The 23,819-nt window shown below is 41.8% G+C and overlaps 1 protein-coding gene across 2 annotated transcripts in view; it reads left to right on the top strand.

Moving 5' to 3' along the window:
- OSBP2 (oxysterol binding protein 2) overlaps nt 1–23,819 on the top strand; it is a 377,818-nt gene that overhangs the window by 132,680 nt on the left and 221,319 nt on the right. The window contains exon 1 of one of the 2 annotated variants that reach the window (XM_077291757.1): nt 17,088–17,447. The exons of the other annotated variant lie outside the window; for it this stretch is intronic. The gene's annotated coding sequence lies outside the window, so the exon portion shown is untranslated. Of the gene's footprint in view, nt 1–17,087; nt 17,448–23,819 lie in introns of those variants that run through there. 2 annotated transcript variants of the gene reach the window in all.

Genomic DNA, 23,819 nt, shown 5'->3' with positions numbered 1-23,819 from the left:
TCCAGAGATACCAGCTTGGCTAAACAAATCCTTATACAGACCAAGCTGGACAAGACAAAACATAGAAAAGAACTGAACAAAAGACCACAGCATGTGGACAGCAAAATCAAGGCCAGAACTTATCTTTGTTGAAAAGAACTACAAAGCAGAAGAGACCAGGCAGGGATGTGAATCCTCCAGGAACAATGGGCAACTGGCACTGACTAAAGGGTGAAGCAAGATTAAATAGCCCTGTCCAAATTGCAAAAAGTGAAAACACCTGATAAATGCTGTGATTCAGAGACAGCAGCGCTACCACTTACAACCACCGGAGGGAGCCCAAGAGCAGAATTCACAACAGTTATCATTCATATTCTCCGAAAAAAAGCCAAGAAATCCAAAATTCTGCCGGGGTATGTAAACTTTTGAGCACAACTGTATGTACACATCAACACTCAGCCAGGCCATTATATTCTTACATGTGCTTACATCTTACCTGCCATAAAACATACAGGTCTTCCTATTGCTTTTGCATCGTCATTCTTGTAGGATGATGGAACAGTGGTTAACCCTTTGGTTGCCATTGAGTATTTGCATTGATGAAACGTGCACTTTATTGTGCAGACTTTCATTGTCACACCACAGAAAGTCAGATCTTGTTGCAGTTGAACACAGAAAGTTCCTCATTTTCCCACTGGGTGGCGCCATTGCTTTATGGATTAATAACAAAAATTCACAGTACTACCAAATAATAAAAATTATATATATATATATATATATATATATATATATATATATACAATTTGATTAGGAATTTCTAGGGAGGAAACCAAAGCAAACAGAGGGAGAACATACAAACTCTTTGTAGATGTTGTTCTTGGTGGGGTCTGAATCAGTAATCCCAGTACTGCAAGGCTGCAGTGCTAACATCAATAATAGAATGTCACAGAAAAGATGAGTAATTGAGATCCAACAGAAAAGTAGGCGCAACATCTACTATTCAAACAAAGATGATACACATACATACATGCCAGTAAATGTAGAGCAAGCAAATTAAATGTATAAATGATAAAAAAAAGTAAGTGGTAGTGCAGCGCCGTATTGGCAATAAATAGTGCTGCAGACATAAGGTGTTAGTGCAAAATTGCATTAGCCATAAGCAAAGTGCTGGAATATGGAGCAAAAATTATCGTTACATGCAAGATGAAAATTCATGTTTCCTATAATGGCTGGGAAGTGGGAAGGTTCTTTCTAGACTAATGTTAGTGTTGTGATCCGCAGTCTGAACCAATCAGATTATTCCTCTGACAGATTTATCCAGTAAAGCGTTTTTTGAACGTTTAGACTGAGTCCATAGGCAAGCAAATGAGAGGTACAGGGTGCTGCCAACTTTAGAAGAATCGGGTGGTTGGAATTCAATCACCCCTATCCTTTTGTTCTGGCAGCTCATAGAAAACACATGAACGGCAGCCAAGCCATGCTATTCTGTGTACTAGAGATCCCTGATGGTCGAACAGTCATTTGAGTGTCTCCGTGACGCTCAAGTCCTTGGGTCTCTGTACTTTAAAGCTGTAGACCTTTAGGCCCAGATTCATCACTTGCGTTTTTATTAAGTCACTTTGCTTTCTTTGTCTTGTAAAGTTAGTTGCCATTTTTGGAGCTAAATTTTTCAAAATGGCGCACGTGATTCACAAATTTAGCACAAAGTGAAAAATGGTATTTTTGTTCCATCTTGAACTATCTTGCACCAAAAGTTGCATGTTGCGCAAAATTGCACACAAATTGCACTAAAACATTCATAGTGTACTAAAAAATACTCCGGGATGGGCTGGAGTGGAGGTGCACCAAAAAGACGCAACAAGCATAATGATTTGGGTTTAAACGTTATACAAATGAGGCTGCAGATCAGCAGTCTTTGTCACTTCAGTTTTATTGCCCACCTAGGGCCACTGCCTCCTGCTTGATTGACAGCTCTGTTACCTGAGGTCACACATTATAGAGTCTGTCAGTCAATCAGGAGGAAGCAGTGCTGGGCAGGGAATAGAGCTGGAGTGACAGAGGCTTCAGATCTACAAGAGCTCTTTAGCCTGATTTGACAATCAATTCAAACGCTGATTTCTCAGTAACAGAGGAACGGACTGGTCATGTAAAGGTATCGCTGGGTTTGCCTTTGATAGACCTACATGAGCTTATAAGTAGTTGGGGTGTGAAATCCTGTTGACTGATTCCCTTCAAACAATTTGACGGAGCTGCAGTGTTTAATTTCATACTATTTATACATCCCAGGGCTGGCTACAGGTTTCAGTAGGCTCCACAATCATGGAGAAGACTGCTGACTGACAGATGTCCAGAAAGCAGTTATTGACACACTCCACAATTAGGGTAAGCCACAAAAGGTCATTGCTAAATAAGCTGGCTGTTCACAGAGAGCTGTATTCAAGCATATTAATGGGAAGTTGAGTGGAAGGAAAAAGTGTGGTAAAAAAAGGTGCACAAGCAACCGGGAGAACCGCAGCCCTGAAAACATTGTTAAGAAAAGGCCATTCAAAAATTTGGAGGAGATTCATATGGAGTAGACTGTTGCGGGAGTCATTGCTTCGAGAGCCACCACACACAGACGTATCCAGGACATGGGCTACAAGTGTCACATTCCTTGTGTCAAGCCACTCATGACCAATAGACAACGCCAGAAGCGTCTTACCTGGGCCAAGGAGGAAAAGGACTGGACTGTTGTTCAGTGGTCCAAGGTGTTGTTTTCAGATGAAAGTAAATTTTGCATTTCATTCAAAGTCCCAAAGTCTGGAGGAAGTGGAGAGGCACAAAATCCAAGCTGTTTGAGGTCTAGTGTAAAGTTTCCACAATCAGTGATGGTTTGGGGAGCCATGTCATCTGCTGGTGTAGGTCCACTGTGTTTTATCAAGACCAAAGTCAGTGCAGCCGTCTACCAGGAAATTTTAGAGCACTTCATGCTTCCCTCTGCAGACAAGCTTTTAGGAGATGGAAATTTCATTCTCCAGCAGGACTTGACACCTGTCCACAGTGCCAAAAGTACCAATACCTGGTTTATAAACAACAGTATCACTGTGTTTGATTGGCCAGGAAACTCACCTCGCCTTAACCTCATAGAGAATCTATGAGGTATTGTCAACAGGAAGATGAGACATCAGACCCAACAATGCAGATGAGCTGAAGGCTGCTATCTTCAAAACTGCTATCTTCAAAATTCTTTTTATTAGGGGATTTTTACAGTATAGGGGATAATGGATTAGGAAAGCAATGAAGGGAAAGGAAGGTAGCCAAACAATGGAAAAGACGAAAGGGGTTAGGGAGGAAAAGGAGAGAAGGGAAATGAAGATCATTTTAACATAGTTGCACCACAACAATTAACATACCAAGTGCAAAAACAACTTAAAATAAAGTATAGATTAAAAGTATTCTGGCAAAGTAATAAAGCGACCTGGGCTTCCATAACACCTCAGCAGTGCCACAGGCTGATCGCCTCCATGCCACGACGCATTGATGCAGTAATTGATGCAAAAGGAGCCCCAACCAAGTATTGAATACATTTACTAAACATACATTTCAGTAGGCCAACATTTCGGATTTTAAAATCATTTTTCAAGCTGATGTAAATAAAGTATTCTTATTTACTGATATAATGGATATAATGACTTTTGGGTTTTCATTGGCTGTAAGCCGTAATCATCATTAACAGAAATAATACTAGAAATAGATCACTCTGTTTGTAATGACTCTATATAATATATGAATGTCACTTTTTGTATTGAAGAACTGAAATTAAATTAACTTTTTCATGATATTCTAATTTAGTGAGAAGCACTTGCATGTCAAAAATTCCTAATGCAGAAACATTTTAGCGGGCAAAAGATTTTCTTAATACTGCCCAATTTTTGTTCTGTTGAAGCAGTTTTCATTAATGGCCAGTAGATGACAATTGTTTTATCAAATTATAAGTAGTCTTGTAAAATGACAAAAAAAAAGGAAATGTATGTAACCTGTTATCCATGTGTATGTTGTATGTAAACTTTGACTGTACATAGAGGCTAAATATGCCTTTGCACTGAAAAATGATTTCTAACCTTGAGAGCCACATTCAGATCTGTGAGACTGTCACAAGCCACATCCAGAGCCCATTCCCCCACTGTATGTCACCCAGAGCTCCCCATATAATGACAGCCAGCAGGCAGTGTACTTACATCCATGGATTGGTCCTTTACCCCCCATTCTGTGTCCTCACATCAAACACACTCTCCACACTATTGCAACCAGCTTCATCAGCCCTCCATCTGGCAGTATCATCTGACCTCCAGCTTACCATATTTATCTCTCACTCGGTCCCAGAACTGTATGAGCATTCAGACCTGCTCTTCTGTGTGAGGCTACTCACAAAAGTTACTGGAGCGCCCGTAAGGGCCGTGAGGATACTCGGTACGGGCCGGACCGGTTCCTAAAGGGGATGTGTCACAGCAGCGGTGGCCCTGGGCGTCCAATAAAATATGAAAAAGAGGTTGAAGTAAATGGGAATAAAGTTTATAAAGTTTGTGATGCCACCTGTGGTACTCGGCAATAAAGGTGTTAGCTGGGGCTGATGGTGATGCAGCAGAGTTGGTACAGCTCTCCACAGGTAGAGCTAGACCCCAGGGCAGCTGTAGTGTTAAGGGTGATGATGGTGCTTGTGGTAGTTGTAGTAGCTGTGGTGCAGGTCAATGGTGCAGTAAATAAATGTGAGGACACAGCATGGTGCAGTTTCCCATGCTTTACTCACAGTTCTTAGTTGCCCTAGCTGGGGTGCTGTGTCCTCCAGGTTTGTGATCCAGCCAGCTCTCAAGCAAATTGGGTGCACTTTCCAGAACCCTCTTTCTGCGCTGGCTCTTGCCCTCCTGCCCTGTGCCTGCCACACAGTGTCCCACGCCAGCAGCCACGGATCCTGCCCGGGCGGTGAGTCCTAAGTCCTCCCTGAATCCTATACGGCTGCCTTTTCAGTGAATGTGTGCAGATGTGACTGTACCTCTTGCAAAAGCCACAGCTTCCGGTTAGCTAGCTGAGTTCTTAGTTTCTCTACTAGTTTGAGGGTCGGTCTCTCACTGCGACCTGGCCCTCTACCTGAAGATGGTCAGCGTGGATACGAGACCCACGGGTGGACTTCTTACTACCCGTGCCTCTAGGACCCCTTCCTTCAGTTCTTTCTGTAGTTTCACTTTCCTTCAGCTCCCTGTCTCTCTGGGAGTGCCTTTCTGTCTGTTTCAGTCTTTCTGTCTGCCAGGTGCTGAAGACCCCCACATCTGCTCAAATCCACTTCTCTCTTCAATCTCCGCCTAAGCTGATGTCTCTACAAGCTCCTCCCCTACTCTACCTACCCCACCCACTCCTCCAACACCCTTTCCTATCCAGCCTGGCCTTGACTGAATGTCTAGTGTTGGATGCAGGTGTAGGGTTATGTGCCATGCCTCCTCCTTACCTGAGAGCGGAATACCACACCTCTGGATGAGGTGCAGTACTCTGTGGCGACTGGACCCCAGGGGCGCCACATCACCATCTGAAGACCTTCTCTTTATTGTTGTTTGCTAGACTTTGTGTTAACGCATCAAGCTGGCAGACAGCCTCGAGCCAGATATCATCAGCCCGTGAGCCACATGTGACTCCCAAGCCACAGGTTGGGGACCACTGATATGGCAAATGGGCTTTATTAAGAGTTTGATATGATTTTCCTGTTACTGAGTTTGCCCAGCTTCCTACTGGTTGATCTTCTGCATCTGACAAAGAGCTGATGGATTCACAGATCCTGCTTTTCTCTGGCATTCTCTCAATGCTAGATGTAGCTGCAAGGATGCACAGCAAGTTTTACCAGGCAGATTAGAGTATGTAGAGGAATGAAAGCATCTAAGTCTTCAGTGAGGGTAGATCTCACTGCTTGTACTGTACTAGAGTGAAAATATGGAGGAAAGCATACAAGCATCAGATTGTGTAAAAGGGGAGATCACGCAGGTTGTGAATCTATGTATGAAGAGAAGAGAAGAGAGATCTGTTGGGGAAAGCAGTGCGCGGATAAAACTGTGCTGATACACGAGAGCTGCACAAGTGCAGTACTGGACACACAGACCTCACATTCTATATGTATTTTATAATGATGTATTGCTCACAACCCACAAGGACACTCTAATTCTGAATCTAGGAGCAGGTTGCCAAACAGCATACCAGGGGATCGGCGCATGGACACAAGAATGAAGATTGCGCCTAAAACTTAGTGCAATTTTATAACTCAAGTTAACAACTAAAATGCAGTATTTAAAAATCATGTTCCCCATGTCAGAGGCTTTAGCTTCTTTCAGTAAAAACAAATTCTATATGGTTTCTTATAGAACATCTCTGTTTTAATCAGTATAAAGTGCTTTATTGAGGAGCATTTTTCAATTATTATTTTTTTTTTTTAGTGTTCTGATTTTCCTTGACCCCAATCCTTCCTAAAGTCTATTTTGTCCGGGAGTTCTCTCGTCAGTCGTCTTGCTAGATTATATTACATATACTGAAGGTAGGGAGCTGCGGCAGGTCATGAACTTGCCCATAAAATGCATAGCGGAATTAAATTAAGCTCCCTAGTAAAACCCTCTGCGCAATAACTAATAAATGGAAGGAGTTGAGTGTACTAGGTGCACTAGGTTTTACAGGTTTAAAGGGTGTGTCCATTTTGAGCCAGCTGGATACAATGTATACATTTATTTACTTGTTATTTATATTTGTTGGAGGTAGGAATAATGTAAGGTGTGATGTCACACCATGAACTATACATTGTTATATGCACACTAGGTAAATTGTAGGTGTTGTAATGTCAAAGGGATTGTCCGGTCTTAAGCTACAAGTCTGCAGTCACTCTATGTGAATCCTCATATCATGCACACTGCGAATAATGAGGATTCTCTGGTGCCGGCAGCGAGCAGTCATGTGACTTCAGCTATGCGATATGCATGCCCCCAACCTTTCCAACTAGACTGTTTCCGGTCTCAGTACATTTGTATTGAGTGAGGCCTTACCCATGTAGTCACAATGTGGCCGGGAGCATGCATATTGCATACCTGCAGTCACATGACCGCCCGTTCCCGGCACTGGCACCGGGGAGTCCTCACAGTGCGCAGTGTGCGCGATGTGAGGATTCACAAGCCTGCAGTCACATGACCGCCCGCACTGGCACCGGAAAGTCCTCACAGTGCGTAGTGTGTGCGATGTGAGGATTCACAAGTCTGCTGTCACATAGAGTGACTTCAGACTTGTAGTTTAAGACCGGACAACCCGTTTAATATCTACACAATGTTTCCTTGCTCAGCCACTATGACTAGTTAAAGGGATTGTCTCATCTTCATTAATGGGTAAAATTGCAAAGTGCTTGTAAAAACAAGCAACTTTGCGATTTACCTCTTACCAAAAATCATGTCTATTCTCAAGAACAGAGGGATTTTTAATTCTGTTGTATACAACTAGCTGCGTAGGTTACTGACTACCTCTGCAGTCTCCCGAGTGGCCGGTTACCCAGGCAAGGAGCACATACCTGTAAGTTTCAAAGCCTACAAGAGCCACTTTGAAGCTGGATGGATAGCTGGATCTAACCAGCTACAGTCCCCCTGTGCTTCTCCCATGCTGAGGAGGCAAAGCTGCTTCTAATGGCAGCTGGGAGAGGGCTCAGTTAAGGCTAGCAGCACAACCATACCGCAGGTCCGAATCCCCCGGCAGTCAGGAGGCAGAAGATGGATGAGCTCCTGAAGAAGATGTGCCCACCCCCCTTTAATCCTGCACAGTAGACAATGCACTATGATGAACATGCCAGTAGCCTTACACTTGCTTAAATGCAATAAACAAAACAAATCTGAACAGTAGAAAAATAACATCCGGACAGGGTTTAGAGTGGCTTTTATTTTCTGAGGCTGGAGCAGAAGAGCAGATGGAAGATTATTTCACTGCTCCATATATTAATCTCTCTAGAGGCAAAATATCGATTTTATTGTATGACCTAAAGGCATCTCTGAAGAGATGAGCTCTCAACAAAGTCCGGACTCATTTATATAACTGAGGAATAAGGAAAGCCGGTCAAGCCTCAGCTGAACCACATCCCACATAACTACAACAGTCAAAGCGATATATATGTGACAGTGATGTAGAAAAGTACATGGGCGCCTATAGGGTTAATACATCTGGGTAAGCTGGTAACCAGCAGTAGTATAGTGAGCGGCTGGAGGCCCAACTATTAGGGTGCTGCTGTGGGTACAACACAAAAGAATGGGTAGCTGGGCCTGTGTAGGAGGTCAAGATTACAAACGGTTAGTGCTGGTGAGGTGGCCACTCATAATGGACAGAGTATAGGAAAATCTTCAGATGCTCAAACTCTCAAGGATTCCAATGGTGAATAATACGGTGGTGTCTATTTTACGTGTCAAAACTTGCCTCAGGCCACAGAAATGGGTGGTATTTAAAGAGGATGTCCGTCCACTACTTTAGCATTGATGACCTATCCTTAGGATAGGTCCTCAACGTGTGATCAGTCGGGGTCTAACACCTTTGTCGGTTAGCTGTTCACAGTGTCGGCAGTGGCGGCCGCCATTTGGAGGTAGTCACTTGTGGAGCTGCTCCATCTTCTGATAGTGCCCATGGCTGTGTATTATACATCTGCCACCTATTGATTTGAATAGGAGGCGGATGTGTAGTACCCTGGCATGGCCACTATCATAAAAAAAACACAATAATGACACCCAGATATAATATATAAAGGGATGCTCAGTACTATTCCCCCAGTAATTGGGTCCAATCCTATTAATAAACCCAGGGTCACCACATGTGTCAGAGATATAGTGAAACCACTAAAAGAGAACAATAAAAGTGCACTAAGCATAGCCCGGATCCATGAAAAAGTGACAGGGAATAATTTAATAATTATATCAATCTTATTTAATGGCAATAGAGAAAAACCAATAAAATATTACAATAAAATCATGTAAATATATGTATATATCTTCAATATGTGCACAAATCAAGATGCAATATCCATAAGGCAGGTCAATTTTCTAGTATGTACTATATACCCCGAGTAGGCAAACTTTGTATCACAAGAGAGGAAAATATATTGCATATGCGATACAGAATTAAGAAAAAACATGTAAAATACACCCGTGTATAAACTAATAATGAATCAATCATATAATATCCTAAAATTCATATTGGAAAGAGGAGCAAAAAGTGCTATGTGCAAAGTTATTCAAATGCTACCTGTTCAAAAAGTGCATGTAGTGCCAAAAAGTGCATAAAAGAAGTGTATAAAAAAGTGCTGTATGCAGATGCGATCAAAATGCCGCTTACTTATTAGGATGGGGGAAATATACTGTACCAAGACCGCCAGATACTTGATAGTGTGCACACTATTTTATTGTTTTTTCTCTATTGCCATTAAATAAAATTGATATAATTATTAAATTATTCCCTGTCACTTTTTCATGGATCCGATCTATGCTTAGTGCACTTTTTTTTTGTTTGTTTTTTTTTCATGGCCACTATCAGAAGATGGCCAGCTGCACAAGTGGGCATTTCCTGGCCGGTGACCGTCGACACCGAGAACAGCTGATTGGCGCAGTTGCCGGGTGTCAGAGCCCAACTGATCAAACATTAATGACCTATCCTAAGGATAGGTCATCAATGCTAAAGTAGTGGACAACCTTAAAATAAAGTACCATATTATTCATCATATCTGATTGGATTCCTTGGGAGTTTGAGATATATCTTAGAAGAATCTCATCGCCTAAAGAGCTATATGTGGTAGTTACTGTTGATTTGAGGATGATTTTACTACTGAAAATTTATGGCTGTGTGGATCCTACTACTACAATAAGAATGATACCTGTCAATGCTGAAAAATCAAGCATTGACGCCGCATGCAAATTAGCTCATCGGTGCATTGGGAGCGTGTTGATGCATTCTGAGTAAACTGACTTCCATGCTAATTTGCATTTGACTTCCAAAGAGAGGTAGCCGTGGGCAAGCTGCTGCTATGGCACTCTACAAACAGCACAAGTCCCTGTCCCGGTGTGCTGCTGTGTGTGGGGTGCATAACACTTACTTCTGGCCCTCAGGTCTCCATTGCCTCCAGGTGTTCCTCTTCTGGAACCTTGGTAGAAATCAATCCAGTGGACACAGGTTTCATAAAAACAATCAAAGTTTTACTTCACAACTGGAAATGTTTACAAACAGGAATAAAGAATAAGGCCCAATGGGTTGTCGTCTTTCCCACAGGTACCAGACACAACTTCAGCCCTGGTTTTCAGTATGGGTACAGTGTCCCTCTTGCTGTCCTCTCTAGCACTATGAATTGTTCTCCACCACTAGCAGTGCACTTGGATTGCATCACCTCCCGCCTCTTAGAGTTTGAGTTCATCTTTCCAAGTATCTTCACAGGCTGAGTGCGTCCACAGTTCCCAGTGTCCATCTTGAGGTTCCCCAGGCCAGCAGACAGAATCAAACAGAAGGGTATTTTTGGCAATTCACTGCCCCAAGTATTAGGCTGACGTTGTCCCTAGCAGCCTATTGCCTGCATCTTCTGCTGTCACTTCTCACTACTTCTCCTAACTGCCATTGACACTTCCTGAACTTATCATTAACTCTCAGTTCCCCCTTCCAAACTGGGCTGGCCGTTAGATTTAACCCTACCTACGCTAGAATGGAGCCTCAGTGAGTGTTACTCTTGACAACATGCATTAATATAAAATATTTTTAGCTATTAGGGGTATCAAGGAGAAGAACATCACTTGCACCACTCCTACAGCTTCAAAGCATGTTTTCTCAGCACCGGCACATCGGATTACTAAAAAATAGGTATCATTTATATTTTAGCTCTAGGACCTTTGCAGACCTTGTTCTAGCTCCAGTAGCAAAATTATTTCCACAGGCCCATTTTGAATGAGGAAAAACTGCAGCATTCATAAGAGAACATCAATGATTAGCTCTTGTGGCTTACATAGTGCAAACATATTCCTGAGTGCAGTAAAGCGATGGACGTCACTCACAATCTTGTTTCTTTCAAGCAACCAAGCTAATACAGATATCTATGGCCCTGAAATATTCTGTCTCTGTCTCCAACTGGAGCTTGCCATTGCGACAGGCAGGCTAGGTAAGAAATGCCACCACACGCAAGGCGTAAGGGCGACTGTTTGTTCCCAAGCCCTGCTAAGTCTGTAATATGCTGCAAATAGAAAAAAGCTTACCCATGGCTATGACATGTTCTATCCATTTATGGCACATCACTGTGACTATAGATGTATTTGGCCCTGCAGTGAAGGTGTATGTTGGATGCACTTATGATTGCAGCAGGTTACTTGCCCACATTTTAGTGCTCTTGAGATGATCGTTCATTTACTTTCTTCTTAATATTAAAGGGGTTGTCCTGTCAGAATATATTGATAAGCTATACTATTCTTTGGATTTCATCAAAATCAGATCAGCGGTGGTCCAACGCCAGGCCCCCTACCCAGCTGTTACAAGATTGGAAGCCCTATGTAAACACACAGTACAGAGCTGTACTACACCGCTCCATTCAATGTGTAGTGGCCATTCCCGGGTCCTGCAGAGCAGCTCCTATAGCAGAGAACAGGAGAATTCAAGAGCTTGGGGCGCTGTTCTGCAGTACTCGGCAGCGGCCACTGGACATTCAATGGAGCTGTGCAGTACTGGTCGGTTTAGTGGGTTTACATCTGAAGATTGGGTAAAGACAAAAGTCAGATCGGCATCAACCTAATTAAAAATACATTACAGTAATAAGTCGACAACAGCGTTGAAATACAGTAGATGCAATCCAAAGGTCCGGTATTGTGGAACAAAACGTGACACACGTGTTATTTGGATTGTATAAGAATAAATATCTGCACTGTAACAGTTGGCGTGTCGAGTAATCCGCCTATGGATATATGATCGGGATATTCTGTCTGGACATACTACTGTAGATGTTAATCATGGTTCTTTATACACTGTGTTCCAAATTATTATGCAAATAATATTTCCTCATATTTTCTCTAAATTACCTATCTGAATTGCAGTCATTGTTATTTTCCAGTCATCTACTATTCTAGTATAATTGCAATGTTTTGGAACAAACTGCCTATGAAAACAGGATATTTTAAAAATAAATAAACACTCAAAATACATGTTCCAAATTATTATGCACAGCAGAGTTTTCAACCTTTTTTATTTATTTTGATAAAAAAAATGGTCAATTGTGAAGTTATAAGCATTATCAGCTTATTACAAAATGAAATCAAACAGTTTTCAAGTGAAAACTTTATTCTAGGTGATGTTACATTTGCACATAGGACCCCTTGTTCGAAAGAAGCTTCTGAACTCTCTCGTCCATTGAATTTGTCAGTTTTTGGATGGTTTCTGCTTCAATTATTTTGCATGTGGACAGAATACCCTCCCAGAGCTGTTGCTTAGATGTGAACTGCCTCCCACCATCATAGACACTCCTTTTGATGATGCTCCAAAGGTTCTCAATGGGGGTGAGGTCAGGGGAAGATGGTGGCCACACCATAAGTTTGTCCTCTTTTATGCCCATAGCAGCCAGAGATGCAGATGTGTTTTTTGCAGCATGAGACGGTGCATTGTCATGCATGAAAATGATCTTGCTGCGGAAAGTACGGTTCTTCCTCTTGAACCATGGCAGGAAGTGTTGTTTTAGAAACTCCACATAGATTCTGGAGTTCATCTTTACCCTTCAGGGATCATAAAGGGGCTGACAATCTCTCTCCCCATGATTCCAGCCCAAAACATTACTCCACCTCCTCCTTGTTGGCGCCTTAGCCGTGTTTTCATGGGGTGTCCATCCTCCACTCCATCCATCTGGACCATTGAGCGTTGCACGGCACTCATCGGTGAACAAGACAGTTTGGAAGTCAGTCTTCATGTATCGTTTGGCCCACTGGAGCCATTTCTGCTTGTTGCAGTGGATAGAGGTGGTCGACAGGATGGCTTACGCACAGCTGCAAACCTCTGAAGGACCCTTCATCTTGTTGTTCTGGGGACGTTGGAGGCACTAGCAGCTTCAAAAACTTGTCTGCTGCTATGACAAGGCATTTTTGCAGCTGCTCTTTTAACCTTACGCAATTGCCTGTTGGAAAGAGTCCTCAATTTTTCCTTATCAGCACGCACACGTGTGTGGGGGAATCAGCTACATACTTCTTGTTTGTGCGATGATCACGATGAAGTGTCTTGGCAATGTTGATTGTAGTCATGCCTTGACCTAAATACTCCACAATTTATTCTATACAACACCAGAAATAATCACTGACCCATGTAGGTATTTTTTTTTTTTTTTTTTTATTTTGCAACTTGATCTGCCCTACCCTGTGTCACAAACTTGCACTTTAGTGTGATTCACATTAGTTTTTACATATGACCTTTGTAATTAATTGTCTAAATGTATTTATGGTTGTCCTATGGCATGAAATAAAATAAAAGTAGTTATTTAATCTAAATTTGAAGTTTTGGTATGTTAATATACTCCACAATTTGTTGCTTCTCAGCAGACGACGCATCCTTTTTCTTTCCCATTTTGGCAAAAAATGTAGGCTGCTTAATAATGTGGAACAGCCTTCTTAAGTAGTCTTGCCTTTATTTGGACACACCTGCCAAACTAATTTGCACAGGTATCTGCAATCGCTTTCAGTGATATAAAGAGCCCTGACACACATCAACATCAATGAGTTTAAATGACAAACAAACAAATTCTAACCTTATCACTCCTAAACTCTTTGTGCATAATAATTTGGAACACAGTGTAAAGCGCATGAGAAATATATTTTATGTTAGATATACACTCACCGGCCACTTTATTAGGTACACCTGTCCAACTTCTTGTTAACACTTAATTTCAAATCAGCCAATCACATGGCGGCAACTCAGTGCATTTAGGCATGTAGACATGGTCAAGACAATCTCCTGCAGTTCAAACCGAGCATCAGTATGGGGAAGAAAGGTGATTTGAGTGCCTTTGAACGTGGCATGGTTGTTGGTGCCAGAAGGGCTGGTCTGAGTATTTCAGAAACTGCTGATCTACTGGGATTTTCACGCACAACCATCTCTAGGGTTTACAGAGAATGGTCCGAAAAAGAAAAAAAATCCAGTGAGCGGCAGTTCTGTAGGCGGAAATGCCTTGTTGATGCCAGAGGTCAGAGGAGAATGGGCAGACTGGTTCGAGCTGATAGAAAGGCAACAGTGACTCAAATCGCCACCCGTTACAACCAAGGTAGGCCTAAGAGCATCTCTGAACGCACAGTGCGTCGAACTTTGAGGCAGATGGGCTACAGCAGCAGAAGACCACACCGGGTACCACTCCTTTCAGCTAAGAACAGGAAACTGAGGCTACAATTTGTACAAGCTCATCGAAATTGGACAGTAGAAGATTGGAAAAACGTTGCTTGGTCTGATGAGTCTCGATTTCTGCTGCGACATTCGGATGGTAGGGTCAGAATTTGGCGTAAACAACATGAAAGCATGGATCCATCCTGCCTTGTATGGAGCATCTTTGGGATGTGCAGCCGACAAATCTGCGGCAACTGTGTGATGCCATCATGTCAATATGGACCAAAATCTCTGAGGAATGCTTCCAGCACCTTGTTGAATCTATGCCACGAAGAATTGAGGCAGTTCTGAAGGCAAGAGGAGGTCCAACCCGTTACTAGCTTGGTGTACCTAATAAAGTGGCCGGTGAGTGTAGATATTACTTCTTTGTTCAGCTTGACATTGATGTGATTCTTAAAGGGGTCATCCAGGACTATTTAATTTGTTTTACTATGGGCCTTGGTTGCTAACCAAGATGGTTGCTAACTAAATGCCTGTTGTGCCTGGTGCCGATCACTGCTTACACAAAGCGGTCACAACTGCTCCTGCAGGTATTTCAGCGGCCACCGCATATGTCACGTTGCCAGAGCAGCGACTTCTCTTTTGTTCTGCTCTGTTAATGGGGCGTGATTGCAGACACCATACTTTTTGACAGCTGGCTTGCAACTGCCTAGCTGTGTGAAAAAAACAGAGTGACAAAGTCTTGATCCAAAAGTAGAAATGAGGGTGGCACTTACCGTCCCAGTAAAATGGGACGGCCGTTTCACCCTGGTATGTGCTTCTACGCGTCCTCATAGCAGTGCACACCAGCACGAAACGGACGTCGTCCGATGTGTTTCCACACCATACTCTCCTCCCTCTGTTTTTTAATGTGATTCTGAATAAAAGACATTTTACTGCGACGGTGAGTGCCACCCTCATTTCTACTTTTGGATACAGACCTAGTTTAATATATAGTTTTGTGAGAAAAGATTCAGTTTAACCCCTGTTTTAATCATTTAATCCTCTGCTCTTTCTGCGATTTTTGGTCCAGTAGGCGGTCCTATCAGTGACTGACAGCTATCCCTCCCTGTATGCACACTTATACAAAGAAAGCAAGCTGCCAATCACTGTAAGGACTGCCCACTGGACTCAAAACCTGAAGAAGAGCAGAGGTTTTAAAATGATGAAATCACAGGTAATACTGAATCTTTTCTCATGAAACTATGCATCAAACTACTCAGCGCTCCCTGCTCTATTACATGGTGCCTGCAGATTGGGCTGCATTTTCCTGGTGACAGGTTCCCTATAACCCGTTCACACCATCATGGCCATTTTCCATGTTTTCATTTTTTCCTACCCTTCTTTCACAAGCATAACTTTTTATTTTTCTATCAATATAAACGTATGAGGGCTTGTTTTTTTTTGCAAGACAAGTTGTACTTTTGAATGACACCGTTCATTTTATCATGTGATGCACTGGAAAGTGGAGGGGAAAATCCAATTACGTTGATATTGCAAAAGATCAGGTCAGTACGGGTGTGTACATACCAAACACACATAGTTTTTTTTCACAAACAACTTTCTTGTGTTGCCATTTTCTGAGCCCTGTAACGTTTTCATTTTTCAGGGTCTGGGGCTATGTGAGAACTTATTGTTTGCACCCTGAGCTGCCATTTTTACTGATACCATTTTGGGGTAGATACCATGTTTTGATCACCTATAATTGCATTTTATTGCAATGTCGCGGGGCCCAAAAAATTGTAATTCTGGAATTTCGATTGTTTTCTCATTATGACGCTTAACGATTGGATTATTTTATAATTTGATGCATCTGACTATTGCGAATTCAGCGATATCAAATGTGTATTGCTTTTTAATTGTTTTATTTTTAAGGGGGTCATTTGATCTTGTTTTTTTTTTTTTTTTTAAGCATTTTTGTTTACTGTATTCAACAGTCTCCGTAGGGGACTTGAAGCTGCGATTGTCTGAACACTTGTGCTATACATAACCAGTGCATCAGCCCTAACATGTAGAGCTAAAATCACGACCTCCTCTGAACACCAGCCAAACGCTGGCCTTCACAGGAGAATCATAATGGCAGGCACGGGGGTCATGACAACCCATCGGCGCCCCGCGATCACGCCACGGGCCGGTGGATGATGCGTGCCTAGTGTTGGCGCGTGTAAAATGTGGCTGTCCCAGATTGACAGGTTAACAGCCTCGGGAGGAGCTCCTTTTCACCCGTGGCTGTTAGTGGCACATGATGGTTGAATAAATCAGCCATCACGTGCGGGAAAGATGCTGGCTCGGTGTGCGAACACATGCAGATTTACCTGCGTTCAATAGAAGGCAACGCTTTGGAGGCAGCGGATATACACTACTCATTCCGGATCGGGGGAACGTAGCCGAACCGTGGCCAGCGTGAAAATCACAGCATTTCTAATTTTATTTTGTAAACAGGTTTAACTCCAAAACCTTATTAAATAATAGTTCGTTTTTGATTACACATTCCCGCTAAATGCCTAGTAGAGGCCACGGTTTAGTGCACCTGAATGCTGTCCACAGTGCTGAAAACTTCAGGAGGAAGAAGTAATAATGGCCGGGCCTCAAGCTCTTCCTGGATGTACTCTGCGGTGTACAGTATTCAGGTCATATGTCTTAATAATTAGTATTGTCACGCTTTGCATGCTGTGACTCAGAAGAAACCTCCATAATTGCGTGCAGCTATATATAGGCGGGCGCGCACACCGGTGTAGTGACTGCACACACGGTGCTATGTATGGATGTGTTGTGTCATCCATAGTAATGAAGCCGGGCTTTAGGCACGGAGGACTTCGCCCGGCTTTGGACTGAGGGTGGCTCTGTTGAGCTGTTGTATGGGATACGAGCTCTTCCATTGAAGTTGGCTCTCGCCCAGGACCAGCTGGGACTGGACACACGACTCCCAGTCTCTCCTCAGGAATTCTGTGAGTGCATCAGAGAAAGGATTGGGAACATGTCTTCTTTCCTCACGGTAGATCTTGTCTCGGAGATCGGAATGATGTGATGACGGCTCTTCTTCACTTCCCTCCATCCTTGTTCGCAGTGACAGCATCTAGAAGGAAGTAAGCGACTTTTTCTGTGTATGTGTTGTTCATGTTCTCTCATTTATGTCACTGTGTATAGCTATTAAAGAACGGAAACTGCGGAGCATGGCAGGGACGTGGGATCGTCAGTGTCAGCTCCAGGGACCGGCACCGACCGAGACAAAGGATCTCGCAGGCAGAGATTTCTCAGGATGTTCTCAGAGCGGCTCACACTGGTATTCTGCTCATGTCATCCTGATGGCTGCTTACTTTATATCAGTTGTTACGTTTTCCATACGGTAGTAGTAGTTATTAAATAGAAGACCTTTATAATTGGAAATGATCACAAATCAGCCAATACAAGTTATTCATTGCGGCACTTATTTCTCATTCCAGGTGTTGTTATTATGTGTATAGACTGGTCATATATTATTCCAGGTGTTGTTATTATGTGTATAGACTGGTCATATCTTATTCTAGGTGTTGTTTTTATGTGTATGGACTGGTCATTTCTTACTCCAGGTGTTGTTTTTATGTGTATGGACTGGTCATTTCTTACTCCAGGTGTTGTTTTTATGTGTATGGACTGGTCATTTCTTATTCCAGGTGTTGTTATTATGTGTATGGACTGGTCATTTCTTATTCCAGGTGTTGTTATTATGTGTATGGACTGGTCATTTCTTACTCCAGGTGTTGTTTTTATGTGTATGGACTGGTCATTTCTTATTCCAGGTGTTGTTTTTATGTGTATGGACTGGTCATTTCTTATTCCAGGTGTTGTTTTTATGTGTATGGACTGGTCATTTCTTACTCCAGGTGTTGTTTTTATGTGTATGGACTGGTCATTTCTTATTCCAGGTGTTGTTATTATGTGTATGGACTGGTCATTTCTTACTCCAGGTGTTGTTTTTATGTGTATGGACTGGTCATTTCTTACTCCAGGTGTTGTTATTATGTGTATGGACTGGTCATTTCTTATTCCAGGTGTTGTGTTTATGTGTATGGACTGGTCATTTCTTATTCCAGGTGTTGTTATTATGTGTATGGACTGGTCATTTATTCCAGGTGTTGTTTTTATGTGTATGGACTGGTCATTTCTTATTCCAGGTGTTGTTTTTATGTGTATGGACTGGCCATTTCTTACTCCAGGTGTTGTTTTCATGTGTAAGGGACTGGTCATTTCTTATTCCAGGTGTTGTTTTTATGTGTATGGGACTGGTCATTTCTTATTCCAGGTGTTGTTTTTATGTGTATGGACTGGTCATTTCTTATTCCAGGTGTTGTGTTTATGTGTATGGACTGGTCATTTCTTACTCCAGGTGTTGTTTTTATGTGTATGGGACTGGTCATTTCTTATTCCAGGTGTTGTTTTTATGTGTATGGACTGGTCATTTCTTATTCCAGGTGTTGTTATTATGTGTATGGACTGGTCATTTCTTATTCCAGGTGTTGTTTTTATGTGTATGGACTGGTCATTTCTTACTCCAGGTGTTGTTTTTATGTGTATGGACTGGTAATTTCTTACTCCAGGTGTTGTTATTATGTGTATGGACTGGTCATTTCTTACTCCAGGTGTTGTTTTTATGTGTATGGGACTGGTCATTTCTTACTCCAGGTGTTGTTTTTATGTGTATGGACTGGTCATTTCTTACTCCAGGTGTTGTTTTTATGTGTATGGACTGGTCATTTCTTACTCCAGGTGTTGTTTTTATGTGTATGGGACTGGTCATTTCTTACTCCAGGTGTTGTTTTTATGTGTATGGACTGGTCATTTCTTATTCCAGGTGTTGTTTTTATGTGTATGGACTGGTCATTTCTTATTCCAGGTGTTGTTATTATGTGTATGGACTGGTCATTTCTTACTCCAGGTGTTGTTTTTATGTGTATGGACTGGTCATTTCTTATTCCAGGTGTTCTGTTTATGTGTATGGACTGGTCATTTCTTACTCCAGGTGTTGTTTTTATGTGTATGGACTGGTCATTTCTTATTCCAGGTGTTGTTTTTATGTGTATGGACTGGTCATTTCTTACTCCAGGTGTTGTTTTTATGTGTATGGACTGGTCATTTCTTACTCCAGGTGTTGTTTTTATGTGTATGGACTGGTCATTTCTTACTCCAGGTGTTGTTATTATGTGTATGGACTGGTCATTTCTTACTCCAGGTGTTGTTATTATGTGTATGGACTGGTCATTTCTTACTCCAGGTGTTGTTATTATGTGTATGGGACTGGTCATTTCTTACTCCAGGTGTTGTTTTTATGTGTATGGGACTGGTCATTTCTTACTCCAGGTGTTGTTTTTATGTGTATGGACTGGTCATTTCTTACTCCAGGTGTTGTTTTTATGTGTATGGACTGGTCATTTCTTACTCCAGGTGTTGTTTTTATGTGTATGGACTGGTCATTTCTTATTCCAGGTGTTGTGTTTATGTGTATGGACTGGTCATTTCTTACTCCAGGTGTTGTTTTTATGTGTATGGACTGGTCATTTCTTATTCCAGGTGTTGTTTTTATGTGTATGGACTGGTCATTTCTTACTCCAGGTGTTGTTTTTATGTGTATGGACTGGTCATTTCTTACTCCAGGTGTTGTTTTTATGTGTATGGACTGGTCATTTCTTACTCCAGGTGTTGTTATTATGTGTATGGACTGGTCATTTCTTACTCCAGGTGTTGTTATTATGTGTATGGACTGGTCATTTCTTACTCCAGGTGTTGTTATTATGTGTATGGGACTGGTCATTTCTTACTCCAGGTGTTGTTTTTATGTGTATGGGACTGGTCATTTCTTACTCCAGGTGTTGTTTTTATGTGTATGGACTGGTCATTTCTTATTCCAGGTGTTGTTTTTATGTGTATGGACTGGTCATTTATTCCAGGTGTTGTTTTTATGTGTATGGACTGGTCATTTCTTATTCCAGGTGTTGTTTTTATGTGTATGGACTGGCCATTTCTTACTCCAGGTGTTGTTTTCATGTGTAAGGGACTGGTCATTTCTTATTCCAGGTGTTGTTTTTATGTGTATGGGACTGGTCATTTCTTATTCCAGGTGTTGTTTTTATGTGTATGGACTGGTCATTTCTTATTCCAGGTGTTGTGTTTATGTGTATGGACTGGTCATTTCTTACTCCAGGTGTTGTTTTTATGTGTATGGGACTGGTCATTTCTTATTCCAGGTGTTGTTTTTATGTGTATGGACTGGTCATTTCTTATTCCAGGTGTTGTTATTATGTGTATGGACTGGTCATTTCTTATTCCAGGTGTTGTTTTTATGTGTATGGACTGGTCATTTCTTACTCCAGGTGTTGTTTTTATGTGTATGGACTGGTAATTTCTTACTCCAGGTGTTGTTATTATGTGTATGGACTGGTCATTTCTTACTCCAGGTGTTGTTTTTATGTGTATGGGACTGGTCATTTCTTACTCCAGGTGTTGTTTTTATGTGTATGGACTGGTCATTTCTTACTCCAGGTGTTGTTTTTATGTGTATGGACTGGTCATTTCTTACTCCAGGTGTTGTTTTTATGTGTATGGGACTGGTCATTTCTTACTCCAGGTGTTGTTTTTATGTGTATGGACTGGTCATTTCTTATTCCAGGTGTTGTTTTTATGTGTATGGACTGGTCATTTCTTATTCCAGGTGTTGTTTTTATGTGTATGGACTGGTCATTTCTTATTCCAGGTGTTGTTTTTATGTGTATGGACTGGTCATTTCTTATTCCAGGTGTTGTTTTTATGTGTATGGACTGGTCATTTCTTATTCCAGGTGTTGTTTTTATGTGTATGGACTGGTCATTTCTTATTCCAGGTGTTGTTTTTATGTGTATGGACTGGCCATTTCTTATTCCAGGTGTTGTTTTTATGTGTATGGACTGGTCATTTCTTATTCCAGGTGTTGTTTTTATGTGTATGGACTGGTCATTTCATACTCCAGGTGTTGTTTTTATGTGTATGGACTGGTCATTTCTTACTCCAGGTGTTGTTTTTATGTGTATGGACTGGTCATTTCTTATTCCAGGATTTGTTTTTATATGTATGGACTGGTCATTTCTTACTCCAGGTGTTGTTTTCATGTGTAAGGGACTGGTCATTTCTTATTCCAGGTGTTGTTTTTATGTGTATGGACTGGTCATTTCTTATTCTAGGTGTTGTTTTTATGTGTATGGACTGGTCATTTCTTATTCCAGGTGTTGTTATTATGTGTATGGACTGGTCATTTCTTATTCTAGGTGTTGTTTTTATGTGTATGGACTGGTCATTTCTTACTCCAGGTGTTGTTTTTATGTGTATGGACTGGTCATTTCTTACTCCAGGTGTTGTTTTTATGTGTATGGACTGGTCATTTCTTACTCCAGGTGTTGTTTTTATGTGTATGGACTGGTCATTTCTTACTCCAGGTGTTATTTTCATGTGTAAGGGACTGGTCATTTCTTATTCCAGGTGTTGTTTTTATGTGTATGGACTGGTCATTTCTTATTCTAGGTGTTGTTTTTATGTGTATGGACTGGTCATTTCTTATTCCAGGTGTTGTTTTTATGTGTATGGACTGGTCATTTCTTACTCCAGGTGTTGTTTTTATGTGTATGGACTGGTCGTATAAGCTGGCATACTGACTGGTGGACTGGCATTAGGCTGTGTACAAGGATTTGTGTTTTGATGGCCGGATGACAGGTAAATTGCTCTAGTACCGGTCTGCTCTGTTGAGTAAGCAGTTCCTGGTCAGCAGGAAAGGGATGATAAGAAACAAGCTGTATAGGGACTTTCTCCTGGAGAACGATGTGCCTGAACTTCATCGGTCACCTCTGCCTCATGCCTTCCCAGAAAGCGCTTCCTCCCTTCATTGCTTGCCAAGGTCAGACACCAAGAATGAGATTTATTGAAAGCCTGCATTTATAACTGATAGTATAGTGTTATCTATGGGGTGTAGATTTTACAGAATGGGGTGTCGGAGCATACTGTAATGTCCTGCTGCTAAAATCCTCTATATCTAGGTGTTAGAAATGCCATCACTGATCTCCGACTCCCGACATCTTCACTTCTTATCTGCCAAAATAAACAGCCATGAATTATATAGAAATAATGTTATAATAATATAATTATTATCAAAGGTTTGTTTACCTCCAATTTGGATGCATATATTCGTAAAAATGCTCTCCTTGTGGAGTTACTCCCTTTAATCCATAGATACAAGATCTCTGCTTAGCCCTTATTAAATTTACTGCTATAGCAACTGGGTATTAGTGACTGGTCTATTAGAAGCTGATGAATGGCGGTTATACGTTCCCCAGCCACATTATGATTCCTATGACATAAGCTCGTATAGACATAAAGCGTTTGATGTAGAATGCTTATCCTTACTTTATCATTCATGAGTGCCTGGGCTCTTTATATGGGCTCATTAGCTCTTTATATGGGCTCATTAGTGGTTTACATGTGCGTTACGGTTGTTCCAAGGTTACAGATTTTAGTATATAAAATGATGTGTCATAGAGGCAGGTCCCACACTGACGTTCACAGGGATTTAGATGACTTTGTCGCTGCAAACAAACAGTATGTAATGTGATCTGTCAAACCTTCGACTCCTCAATTTCCATGTTACCGACTCCACCAAAATGGGCTCCAACTCCGACTCCACAACTCCGACTCCACAGCCCTGCCAGGGCTGCGGAGTCAGTAAGCCAAACCTCCGACTCCAACTCCTCAATTTCCATGACACCGACTTCACCAAAATGGTGTCTGACTCCACGACTCCGACTCCACAATTTCCATGACACCGACTCCACCAAAATGGGCTCCAACTCCGACTCCACAACTCCGACTCCGCAGCCCTGCCAGGGCTGCGGAGTCAGTAAGCCAAACCTCCAACTCCTCAATTTCCATGACACCGACTTCACCAAAATGGGCTCTGACTCCACGACTCCGACTCCACAATTTCCATGACACCGACTTCACCAAAATGGGCTCCGACTCCACAGCCCTGGTCTGCATATAGGAGTGATGAAAGTTTTCCATTTTTTTTTTTTTTTTATAAATTTGGCCTAATACTGCATTACATTTTCACACAAGTCCTAAAAGGAGATAAAGAGAATCAAAATAAACAAATATGGAAAAAAAAATTAGACTTTGTCCTTTTTAAATGAGGAAAATGATCCAAAAATACATGTCTGTGTGTGTCAAAAGTAAGCGAACCCCTAGAATTACCGTAGTTGTCTGAAATTGACTAGTGTTTTAAATCATTGGAATGACAATCAAGTGTGAGTGGGCGACCTGTGATCAATCAAAATCTGATCTGATCTTCAAAGCACATGTGTGAGGAAGTGTATCATGGCATGAACAAATGAGATTTGGACTCCACAAATCCACAGTCAAACAGATTATGTACAAATGGGGGAAATTGAAGACCATTATTATAC

Source organism: Ranitomeya variabilis, chromosome 1 (assembly GCF_051348905.1).
Source record: "Ranitomeya variabilis isolate aRanVar5 chromosome 1, aRanVar5.hap1, whole genome shotgun sequence".
NCBI lineage: Eukaryota > Metazoa > Chordata > Amphibia > Anura > Dendrobatidae > Ranitomeya > Ranitomeya variabilis.
The sequence above is the reverse complement of the archived record's forward strand: the minus strand, read 5'-3'. Positions and strand labels throughout refer to the sequence as shown.